Source organism: Mobula birostris, chromosome 11 (genome assembly GCF_030028105.1).
Source record: "Mobula birostris isolate sMobBir1 chromosome 11, sMobBir1.hap1, whole genome shotgun sequence".
Taxonomy (NCBI): Eukaryota; Metazoa; Chordata; class Chondrichthyes; order Myliobatiformes; family Myliobatidae; genus Mobula; species Mobula birostris.
The window spans coordinates 74,490,161-74,503,143 of record NC_092380.1 but is presented as its reverse complement, the minus strand read 5'-3'; positions in this window follow the sequence as shown (position 1 = coordinate 74,503,143).

The following is a 12,983-nucleotide window of genomic DNA, read 5'->3' as shown; positions in this document are numbered from 1 at the left end:
TTATTAATTACAAAATAGTTGATTGTATAACTACTCAGCCCTTCAAGTCAGTATTCAGTAGATGCACCTTTGGCAGCAATTACAGCCTTGAGTCTGTGTGGATAGGTCTCTATCAGCTTTACACATCTGGACACAGCAATTTTTTCCCATTCCTCTTTATAAAACTGCTCAAGCTCTGTCAGATTGCATGGGGTTTGTGAGCGAACAGCCCTTTTCAAGTCTAGCCACAAATTCTCAGTTGGATTGAGGTCTGGACTCTGACATTAACTTTGTTGTTTTTATAACCATATAACAATTACAGCACGGAAACAGGCCATCTCGGCCCTTCTAGTCCGCGCCGAACACTTACCCTATCCTATTCCCACCGACCTGCACTCAGCCCATAACCCTCCATTCCTTTCCTGTCCATATATCTATCCAATTTAACTTTGAAGGACAACATAGAACCTGCCTCAACCACTTCTGCTGGAAGCTCATTCCACACAGCTACCACTCTCTGAGTAAAGAAGTTCCCCCTCATGTCACCCCTAAAATTTGTCCTCTAATTCTCAACCCATGCCCTCTTGTTTGAATCTTCCCCACTCTCAATGGAAAAAGTCTAACCACGTCAACTCTATCAATCCCCATCATAATTTTAAACACCTCTATCAAGTCTCCCCTCAACCTTCTATGCTCCAAAGAATAAAGACCTAACTTGTTCAACCTTTCTCTGTAACTTAGGAGATGAAACCCAGGCAACATTTTAGTAAACCTCCTCTGTACTCTCTCAATTTTATTGACATCCTTCCTATAATTTGGTGACCAGAACTGTGCACAGTACTCCAGATTTGACCTTACCAATGCCTTATACAAATTCAACATTACATCCCAACTCCTATACTCAATGCTCTGATTAATCAAGACCAGCAAACCAAAAGCTTTCTTCACCACCCTATCCAAATGAGATTCCATCTTCAGGGAACTATGCACCATTATTCCTAGATCCCTCTGTTCTACAGCCCTACCATTTACCATGTATGTCCTATTTTGATTAGTTCTACCAAAATGTAGCACCTCACATCTTTCAGCATTAAACTCCATCTGCCATCTTTCAGCCCACTCTTCTAACTGTCCTAAATCTCTCTGCAAGCTTTGAAAACCTACCTCATCATCCACAACACCACCTATCTTAGTATCATTTGCATACTTACTAATCCAATTTACCACCCCATCATCTAGATCATTAATATATATTACAAACAACATTGGACCCAGTACAGATCCTTGAGGCACACCACTACAGACCGTCCTCCAATCTGACACACAGTTATCCACCACAACCCTCTGGCGTCTCCCACCTAGCCACTGCTGAATTCATCTTCCTACTTCCATATTAATGCCTAACGATTGAACCTTCCTAACTAAGCTTCTGTGTGGAACCTTGTCAAAGGCCTTACTGAAGTCCATATAGACAACATCCACCACTTTACCCTTGTCAACTTTCTTAGTAACCTCATCAAAAAATTCCATAAGGTTTGTCAAACATGACCTTCCACACACAAATCCATGTTGACTGTTCCTAATCAGACCCTGTCTATCCAGAAAATTATATATACCATTCTAAGAATACTTTCCATCAATTTACCCATCACTGACGTCAAACTCACAGGCCGACAATTGCCAGGTTTACTCTTAGAAACCTTTTTAAACAATGGAATCACATGAACAATACACCAGTCCTCCGGCACCATTCCTGTTTCTAATGACATTTGAAATACTTCTGTCAGAGCCCCTGTTATTTCTACACTAACTTCCCTCAAAGTCCTAAGGAATATCTTGTCCGGACCCGGAGACCTATCCACTTTTATATTCCTTAAAAGTGTCAGTACTTGCTTTTCTTTAATTGTCATACTTTCCATAACTACCCTACTTGTTTCCTTTACCTTTTAAGCTTTTCTTGTGTAGCTTTGTCTTTATGGGTTGGGGTCATTGTCTTGCTGGAAAACAGATCTTCTCCCAAGTTGCAGTTCTATTGCAGACTGCATCAGGTTTTCCTCCAGGATGTCTCTGTTTTTGTTGCATTTAATTTCCATCCATTTTTCCTGTCACGGGAGATTACATTTATCTTTTTGGTAGCGATGTATGGGAGGAGCACCACCTCTGGTGGTGGGCTTGACGTACTCCGTGCTCATGCACCTTTGGCTCCCACGTGCCACCCAGCTCTCACCTGTGTCTCCAAGTAACTGTTTGCATGCGACAGTGGCCACATCCCAGTACACTGTTTCGACAGGCGGGCTAAACCAGGTGAGGGTAGTTGGGAACCTCCAACCCCGGTGAGATAAGGATATCCTTATCCCAACATGCAAAGTCAGTTCCCGTAAATTCGGCAGATGAGACCAACTGCAAGATGCAATGGCCAAGAAGGTGGTGCTCCCACACTTCATGGAGCGTGAAAGGCATGACAAGGCTCAGAAGGCATCATGGTAATCCACTACAGCCGAGGAAGTCTTTAGTCGTGATGATTTTTTTTGTACCATCGGACCAAGGTTTTTGAGGCCCAGGGAGTGGAACTGCCCTAGGCTTTTTCACTATAAAACTCCTTCCGCACAGGTTATGTCATCGTCAGAAACAACAGATAACCAACACCTGAGGCCAATGTCAAACAGGCTCCAGATGATGTAAGCGATGTGAGCAACATGCAAGAAATAGCACACCCCGACGCCTTCACCATCATTTTGGGGGATTTTTAACCAGGCCAGCCTGAAAAAGTCACTAAACAATTATCATCAAGAAATCACTTGTAGTACCAGAAGGAACAACACACTGGACCACTAAGATCAAGAGTGCTTACCACGCTATTCCACGGCCATACCTTGGAAAGTCTGATCCCCTGGCTGTACTTTGACTCCCTGAGTATAGGCACAGACTGAAGACTGCAGCACCAGTAGTGAGACCCAGGAAGATATGAACAAGGGAAGCACAGGAGCGCTTTGAATCGGTGGACTGGACAGTATTCAGGGATTCTTTATCAAATCTGGATGAGTATGCTGCAGTTGGTACCAACTTCATTAAAACCTGTGTGGATGAGTGTACGCCTATGAAAACTTTCTGTATATTCCCAAACCAAAAGCCATGGATGAACCAGGAGGTTCGTCATCTGCCAAGGGTTAAATCTGTGGCATTTAAGTCTGGCAACACAGGCTTGTACAAGAAAAAACAGGTACGACTTGCAGAGGGCTATTTCAGGAGCAAAGAAACAATCTGAGCAAGGTTGGAGGCGACATCGGATGCATGTCAACTGTGGCAGGGTTTGCAGGACATTACTTCTTACAAAGCGAAACCCAATGGCATGAATGGCAGCAATGCTTCACTACCAGCTGAGCTCAACGCCTTTTACACCCGCTTTGAAAGGGAGAAGGTAACTACAGCTATGAAGATCCCTGCTGCTCCCAGTGACCCTGTGATATCTGTCTCAGAAGCCAACGTCAGGCTGTCTTGCAGGAGGGTAAACCCTTGTAAGGCAGCAGGCCCCGATGGAGTACCAGGTAAGGCTCTGAAACCTTGTGACAACTAACTGGCGGGTGTATTCAAGGACATTCTCAACCTTTCATTGTGACAGTCAGAAGTTTTCACCCACTTCAAAAGGGCAACAATTGTACCAGTGCCCAAGAAGAGTAGTGTGAGCTGCCTTAATGACTATCGTCCAGTAGGACTCACATTTATGATAATTAAATACTTTGAGAGGTTGGTCATGGCCAGAATCAACTCCTGCCTCAGCAAGGACCTGGACTCACTGCAATTTGCCTAATGCCACAATAGGTCTACGACAGTGAGCATCTCAATGGCTCTTCACATCATTCTTTAGATCAAATACAAACACCTGTGTCAGAATGCTATTCAAAAAACAATAGCTCAGCATTTAACACAATCATTCCAACAGTCCTGATCGATGAGGTACGGAACCTGGGTCTTTGTACCTCCCTCTGCAATTAGACCCTCAACTTCCTAATCGGAAGACCACAATAATTCCTCCTCACTGAGGATCAACATTGACACACCTCAGGGATGTGTGCTTAGCCCACTGCTCTACTCTCTCTATATCCATAAATGTATGGCTAGGCATAGCTCAAGTGCCATCTAAAAATTTGCTGATCCAACTGTTACTGGCAGAACCTCAGATAGAGACAAGGGGGCGTTCCAGAACGAGATATATCAACTAGCTGAGTAGTGTTGCAGCAGCAACCTTACTCTCAATGTCAGTAAGACCAACGAGCTGACTGTGGACTTCAGAAGAGGTAGGTGAGGGAACACAAACTAATCCTCATAGAGGCATCAGAAGAGGAAAGAGTGAGCAATTTCAACTTCCAGGGTGTCAAGATCTCTGAGGATCTAACCTGGTCCCAACATATCACTGCAGGACAGCAGCTAGTTTGAGGAGATTTGGTTTGTCACCTAAGGCACTCAAAATCTTCTACAGATGTACAGTGGAGAGCATTCTGCCAGGCTGCATCGCTGTCTGGTATGGAGGGGTGTGGGTGCTACTGAACTGGATTGAAAGCTACAGAAAGTTGTAAAATTAGTTAGCTCCATCTTGGATACTAACTTCTGTAGTATCCAAGAGATCTTCAAGATGTAATGTCTCAGGAAGGCGGTGTTGATTATTAAGGACCCCTATCACCCAGGACATGCCCTCTTCTCATTGTTATCATCAAGAAGGAGATACAGAAGCCTGAAGGCACACACTCGGTGATTCAGGAACAGTTTCTTCCCTTCTGCCATCTGATTCCTAAATGGACATTGAACGCATGAACACTATCTCACTTTTATTATTTCTGTTTTTGCACTATTTTTAACTATTTAATACACACATACTTACTGTAATTGATTTACTTATCTTTTTCCTAAATTATCATGTATTGCATTGTACTGCTAATGCTCAGTTAACAAATTTCAGTACATATGTCGATGATATTAAGCTTGATCCTGATTCTGATCTGGCTGAGTGGTGCCATAACAACAACCGCCTACTCAATGTCAGCAAGACCGAGGAGCTGATTATTGACTTCAGGAGGAGGAAAGCAGAGGTCCATGAGCCAGTTGTCATCAGAAAATCAGAGGTGCAGAGAGTGAGCATCTTTAAATTCTTTGGTGTTATCATTTTGGAGGACCTGTCCTGCAGGTGTGATTATGAAGAAAGCACAGCAGAGCCTCCAGTTCATTAGGAGTTTGCAGAGATTCAGCAAGATATCTAAAACTTTGACAAATTTCTCTAGATGTGTGGTGGAGAGTATATTGACTGGCTGCATCACAGCCTGGTATGGAAACACCAATGTCCTTGAACAGAAACTCCCACAAAAGTAGTTATTACTGCCCAGTCCATCACAGGTAAAGCCATCCCCGTCATTGAGCATATGGACATGAAGCGTTGTTGCAGGAAAGCAGCATTCATCATCAGTGACCCCCACCACCCAGGACATGATCTCTGGTCAACAGCATCTATGAAAAAAATACAGTCAACGTTTCAGACCAAAACCCTTTGGCAGGACTGGAGGGAAACAAATGCTGAGGAGTAGATTTGAAATGTGGGGGGAGTGGAGAGAGAAGTGGAATCAAAATGGATGGCCACTGGGAGATCCTGTTTGTTCTGGCGGACAGAGCATAAATGCTTGGGGAAGTGGTCTCCCAGTCTACATCGGGTGTCATGGTGTGGCCTTTTGTTGCTGTGTTCATGCTCCTGATGTGGCCTTTTGTATATCGGTGAGACTTGACGTAGATTGGGAGACCACTTCGCCAAGCATCTGTGCTCCATCTACCAGAACATGCGGGATCTCCCAGTGGTCACCCATTTTAATTCCACCTCTCATTCCCATTCCGATCTGTCCATCCATGGCCTCCTCCAATGTTGGGATAAGGCCACCCTTAGCCTGGAGGAACAACATCTTATATTCCGTTTGGATAGCCTCCAACCTGATGGCATGAACATTGGTTTCTTAAACTTCCAATAATGCCTCCACCCCACCCTTCACCATTTCTCATCCCCTTGTCCCTCTCTCATGTTATCTCCTTGCCTGCCCATCACTTCCCTATGATGCTCCTCCACCCCTCCTTTTCTTTCTTCCATGGCCTTCTGTCTCTTTCACCAATCAACTTCCTAGCTCTCGGCTTCATCCCTCCCCCTCCAAGTTTCCCCTGTCACCTGGCATTTCTCCCTTCCCTCCCCTCACCTTTCAAAGCTACTACTCATTTTTTTTTTCCTCCAGTCCTACCAAAGGATTTCGGCCTGAAACGTCAGTTGTACTTTTTTCCATAGATGCTGCCTGACCTGTTGAGTTCCTCCAGAATTTTGTGTGTGTTGTTCAGATGTCCAGCATCTGCAGATTTTCTCTTCTCGCTGCTTCTCTCAGGACTCAGACCACTAGTTTCAGGAACGGTTATTACCACTCAACCATCAAGCTCTAGAGCCAAAGGAGATAACTTCACTTGCTCCATCATTGAAATGTTAGGGATCTGGAGCAACAGCTGGATGACCATCGTCTTGCATGGGAGAGTGAAGAGAACACTGATTGGAGTTACAGGGGAAGTAGTCGCCCCAAAGTTGCAGGAGGCAGGTAGCTGGGTGACTATCAGGAAAAGGAATGGGATAGTGAATTGGCAGTTAGCACAGAGTACCCCTGTGGCCATTCCCCTCAATAATGAGTATACTATTTTGGATACTGTTGTGGGGGTTGACCTTCCAGGGTAATGCCACGGAAACCAGTTTGCTGGCACTGAGCATGAGTCAGTGGTGCGGAAGGGGAAGAGGGAGAAGAGTGGAGCACTTGTGATAGGGGGCTCAATAGTCAGAGGAACAGACAGAAGATCCTGTGGACATGAGCCGGACACCCGGAGGGTACATTGCCTCCCAGATGCCAGGATCAGGGACGTCTCAGGTTGCATCCACAGCATTTTGGAGGGGGAAGGAGAGCAGTCAGATATCTTGGTGCATATTGGTATCACTGACATAGGAAGAAAAAACAAAGAGGTCCTGAAGAGAGAATTTAGAGAGCTAGGCAAAAAGCTGAGCAGTAGGACCCCCAGGGTAGTAATTTCTGGATTGCCATTTGTACCACACGCCAGTTAGGGTAGAAACAGGATGATTTGGCTGAGAAGCTGAGAAGCAGGGCTTCAGGTTTTTGGGATCATTGGGATCTCTTCTGGGGGAGAAGACAGATTGCACCTGAACCTGGGGGTGACCAATATTCTCACAGGCAGGGCTTAAGCTAAATTTGGTAGGGAGATGGGAACCTCAGTAAAGGAACTCAGGATAGGAGGATGGTAAAAAAGCAAAGATAGCATGCAGTCAGACTGTCAGGAAGGGCAGGCAGATGATAGGTCATAATTGCAGCCAGCATGGTGAGTATCAGTGCATTAGGGATGCAAATTCAAAAAGGGTAGCAAATACAGTACGCAAAATGTTACACCTCAATGCATGGAGTGTCAGAAATAAGGTGGATGATCTTGTTGCAGTTTTACAGATTGTCAGATATGATGTTGTGGCCATCACTGAATTGTGGCTGAAGGATAGTTGTAGTTAGGAGCTGAATGTCCAAGGTTACACGTTGTATCAGTGGGATAGGAAGGTAGGCAGAGGGGATCATGTGCCTCTGTTGGTAAAGAATGTCATCAAATCAGTAGAAAGATGTGACATAGGATTGGAAGATGTTGAATCCTTGTGGGTTGAGTTAAGAAACTGCAAGGGTGAAAGGACCCTGATGGCAGCTATATAGAGGCCTCCAAACAGTAGCTGGGATGTGGGCTACAGATTACAACTGAAAATAGAAAAGGTGTGTCAAAAAAGCAATGTTATGATACTTTTGGGAGATTTCGACATGCAGGTCAATTGGGAAAATCAGGTTGGAAATGGATCCCAAGAGAGTGAACTGTTGAATGCCTACGAGATGGCTTTTTAGAGCAGTTTGTTGATAAGCCAACCGGGGGATCAGCTATACTGGATTGGGTGTTACGTGATGAACCAGAGGCAATTAGGGAGCTTAAGGTAAAGGAATCCTTAGGAAGCAGTGATCACAATATGATTGAGTTCAACTTGAAATTTGATAAGGAGAAAGTAAAGTCTGACGTAGCAGTATTTCAGTGGAGTGAATGAAATTACAGAGGTATGAGAGCAGAGTTGGCCAAAGTAAGTTGGAAAGAGATGCTGGCAGGGATGACAACAGAGTAGCAATGGCTTGTGTTTCTGGGGAAAATGAGAAATGTGCAGGATAGATATATTCCAAAACCAAAGAAATACTCAAATGGCAAAAGAGTACAACTGTGGCTGATGAGGGAACTTAAAGGTAATGTAAAAGCAAAAGAGAGGGCATACAACAAAGCGAAAATTAGTAGGTATATAGAGGATTGGGAAGCTTTTAAAAACCTACAGAGAGCAACTAAAAGAATTATCTTTTCCCTCCTAGTGAACTATGAAAGCAAGCTAGAAAACAATATCAAGGTGGATAGGAAAAGCTTTTTCAAGTGTGTAAAAATAAAAGAGAGATGAAGGTGGATATAGGACCGCTAGAAAATGAGGCCGGAGAAATAATAACAGGGGACAAAGAGATGGCAAATGAACTAAATGAGTATTTTGCATCAGTCCTCACTATGGAAGGCACTAGCAGTATGCCAGTTGTTAAAGAGCGTGAGGGAAGAGAAGTGAGTAAGTTAATATTTCAAGGCAGAAGGTGCTCAAAAAGCTGAAAGACCTAAAGGAACATAAGTCACCCGGACCAGATGAACTACACCCTAGGGTTCTGAACGAGGTAGCAGTAGAGATTGTGGAGGCATTAGTAATGATCTTTCAAGAAACATTGGACTCTGGCACGGTTCCAGAGGAATGGAAAATTGCAAATGTCACTCCACTCTTTAAGAAAGGAGTGAAACAGCAGAAAGGAAATTATTAACCGGTTAGGCTGACCCCAGTAGTTGGGAAGATGTTGGAGTCAATTGTTAAGGATGAGGTTATGGAGTACTTGGTGACACAGGACAGGATAGGACAACGACAACTTGGTTTCCTTAAGGGAAAATCTTGCCTGCTGAACCTGTTGAAATTCTATGCGGAGATCACAAGTATGATACAAGAGGGGGCCCTCAGTACCTCCCTCTGCAATTGGATCCTCGACTTCCTAACCGGAAGACCACTATCTCTGCAGATTGGTGATAACATATCCTCCTCACTGACGATCAACACTGGCGTACCTCAGGGGTGTGTGCTTTGCCTGCTGTTCTACACTCTATATACACATGACTGTGTGGCAAGGCATAGCTCAAATACCATCTCTAAATTTGTTGACGATACAACCATTGTTGGTAGAATCTCAGGGGGTGACGAGAGGGTGTACAGGAGTGAGATATGCCAACCAGTGGAGTGATGCCACAGCAACAACCTGGCACTCAGCGTCAGTAAGACAAAAGAGCTGATTGTGGATTTCAGGAAGGGTAAGATGAACGAACATATGCCAATCTTCATAGAGGGATCAGAAGTGGAGAGAGTGAGCAGCTTCAAGTTCCTTGGTGTCAAGATCTCTGAGGATCTAACCTGGTTCCAACATATTGATGTAGTTATAAAGAAGGCAAGGCAGCAGCTATACTTTATTAGGAGTTTCAAGGGATTTGATATGTCAACAAATACACTCAAAAACTTCTATAGTTCTGTGGAGAGCATTCTGACGGGCTGCATCACTGTCTGGTATGGGGTGGCTACTGCACAGGACCGAAAGAAGCTGCAGAGGGTTGTAAATCTCGGCAGCTCCATCTTGGGTACTAGCCTACAAAGTACCCAGGACATCTTCAGGGTGCGGTGTCTCAGAAAGGCAGAGTCCATTATTAAGGACGTCCAGCACCCAGGCCATGTCCTTTTCTCACTGTTACCATCAGGTAGGAGATACAGAAGCCTGAAGGCACACACCCAGCAATTCAGGAACAGCTTCTTCCCCTCTGCCATCCGATTCTTGAATGGACATTGAATCCTTGGACACTACATCACATTTTTTAATGTACAGTATTTCTGCTTTTTGCACTTTTTAAAAATCTATTCAATGTACATATACTGTAATTGATTTACTTGTTTATTTATTATTATTATTATTATTATTTTCTTTTCTAGATTATGCATTGCATTGAACTGCTGCTGCTAAGTTAACAAATTTCATGTCATATGCCGGTGATAATAAACCTGATTTTGATTCTATTCTGGATGGATAAAGGGGATGCAGTGCATGTTCTATTTCTCGACTTTCAGAAGGCCTTTGACAAGGTGCCCCACATACGGCTGCTTACCGAGTTAAGAGCCCGTGGTATTACAGGAAAGTTACTAGCATGGTCAGAGCATTAGCTGATTGGTAGGAGTTGGTGAGTGAGAATAAAAGGATCCCTTTCTGGTTAGCTGTCAGTGTGTGGTGTTTTGCAGGGGTCAGTGTTGGGTCCGCTTCCTTTTAGGTAGTTTATCAATGATTTAAATAATGGAATAGATGGTCTTCTTACCAAGTTTGCAGATGATACGAAGATTGGTGGAGGGGCAGGTAGTGTTGAGGAAACAGGTAGGCTGCAGAAGGACTTAGATTAGGAGAATGGGGAAGAGAGTGGCAAAGAAATGCAATATTGGAAAATGCACGGTCATGCACTTTGGTAGAAGGAGTAAATGTACAGACTATTTTCTAAACGGGGAGAAAATCCAAATATCTGAGATGCAAAGGGACTTGGGATTCCTTGCGCAGAACATCCTAAAGTTTAATTTGCAGGTTGAGTCGGTGGTGACGAAGGCAAATGCAATGTTCGCGTTCATTTCAAGAGGTCTAGAATATAAGAGCAGGGATGTGATGCTGAGGCTTTATAAGGCACTGATGAGGCCTCACCTTGAGTATTGTGAACAGTTTTGGGCTCCCTATTTAAGAAAGGATGTGCTGGCATTGGAGAGGTTTCAGAGGAGGTTCACAAGTATGATTCCAGGAAAGAAATGGTTATCATATGAGGGATGTTTGATAGCTCTGGGTCTGTACTTGCTGGAATTTAAAAGGATGAGTGAGGGATCTCATTGAAACCTTTTGAATGTTGAAAGGCCTAGACAGAGTAGGTGGGGAAAGGATGTTTCCCATGGTGAGGAAGTCTAGGACAAGAGGACACATAGAGATTAATCGAGTATGCCCACAAGAAAATGCATCTGCTGGTTGTAAATGGTGACATATATGTGGCTTGTTAATAAATTTATTTTGAACTTTGAAAATCAGCTTCAGCAATAGTTAAGTGAGCTGAGCCATAGTTGCCAATGACTTGTTCAGGAGTCTACATGCATTGAGGCAGCCCTGCCACTGCACAACACACCAGAGTGGAGAACTAGGTTTTCTGCAAAAGTTTTAGTGCTTCTCTGGTGGCAGCAGCAGCAGCAGCAGCCTGGCCACTGACACATGGTTAGGTTTCTCCAAATCCTACTCCATCGAGGACTGGGTCAGAGTGGCAGGAAGAATGGGTCTCAATTCATGGGGCATTAGCACCAATGCAAGCAAAGGAAGGATCTTCCTGCTCAAACATGCTGAAATCTTTCATCTTGTGAATCAAATTGACATGCAGATATGCCTTAAAATTATGTACTTGGGTACTGGGTTTTGGTGAGAGGAAATGAAGTGCAGGCCTGTCAACAAATACAATTCCATGTATTCAGAATTTGAAAAGAAAAATGATGACAGAACAAAACTAGAAGTTCTTTATCCAAATATACACATTTTTTAACAAATTAGACAAACTAATGCCAGAAATAGAATAAACAAGATCTGATTTATTGTCATGGAGGCATGGTTATAAAACAACTAAGATTGGGAATTAAATGTTCCAACATGTTTTAAATTCTAGGATGGGCAGACTGGAAGAGGAACAGTAGAGAATGAGATAAAGTTAGTGAAAATTAATCCATAAAATCCATTTGGGTAGAGCTAAGGAACAGCAGAAAACAAAGAACATTGACTGAACTTGTCTATGGTAAAGATAATGTAGGGTGTTGTATTAATCAGGAAATGAAGTGACAAGAGTAAAACTATTAAGGGGAGGGCTTCAATCTGCATATAAACTGGGCAAACCAAATTTAAGAGAAATAATGTAAAAAACAAATTCATGAGAAGTAGAACATGAAACAGTACAGCACAGGAACAGCCCATTTGGCTCACAATGTTGTGCCAGACTAATTACATTAATAATCAAATGCCCAGTGGAGCTAACCCCACCTGCCGATATATATACACACACACTTCCATTACCTGTATATCTGTGTGCCATTCTAAGAGTGTACCATATCTGTCTCCACAACCATTCAGTGGTTGAGCAGCTAGGGAACAGTGACCACAACTCCTTAATTTTTAGGATAGCTATAGCTAAAGACAGGTATGATCCTTAAAGGAGATTTAAATTGGAGTAGGGACAATTACAAGGGCATTGGACAGGAACTAAGAAGAGTTATTTGGAAACATCTTTTTTTTACTGGCAAGTCCACATCAGACATTTGGAGGGTGTTTAAAGATTAATTGCACAAAGTACAGGAGAGGTATGGTCCTGTTAGAAGGAAGGACAGGGATGGAAAGATAAGAGAATGTTGAATGTCCAGAAAGATGATGAATTTAGTCAAGAAGAAAAAGGAAAAGTGTGTAAAGCTTTGGAAGCTGGGATCAAACAGGGCACATGAGGATTATGAAGAAACCAGAAGAGAACTCAAGAAGGGAATTAGGAAAGCCAGGAGGGGCCATGAAAAGTCCTTTGAAAATAGGATTAAGGTGAATCCTGAGGCTTTCTATACATACATCAAGATGATAACTAGGGAGAGGGAAGGACCACTCATGGATAATGAGCAGAAAATTTGCTTGGATGTGGAGAATGTGAGTGATGTCCTTAATGGGTATTTTACTTCAGTATTTACTAAGGAAAAGGATGTGGAAGACCAGGAGATCAGTGCTGAGTGCATAAATGTGTTAGGATGTTGAGAAATCAAA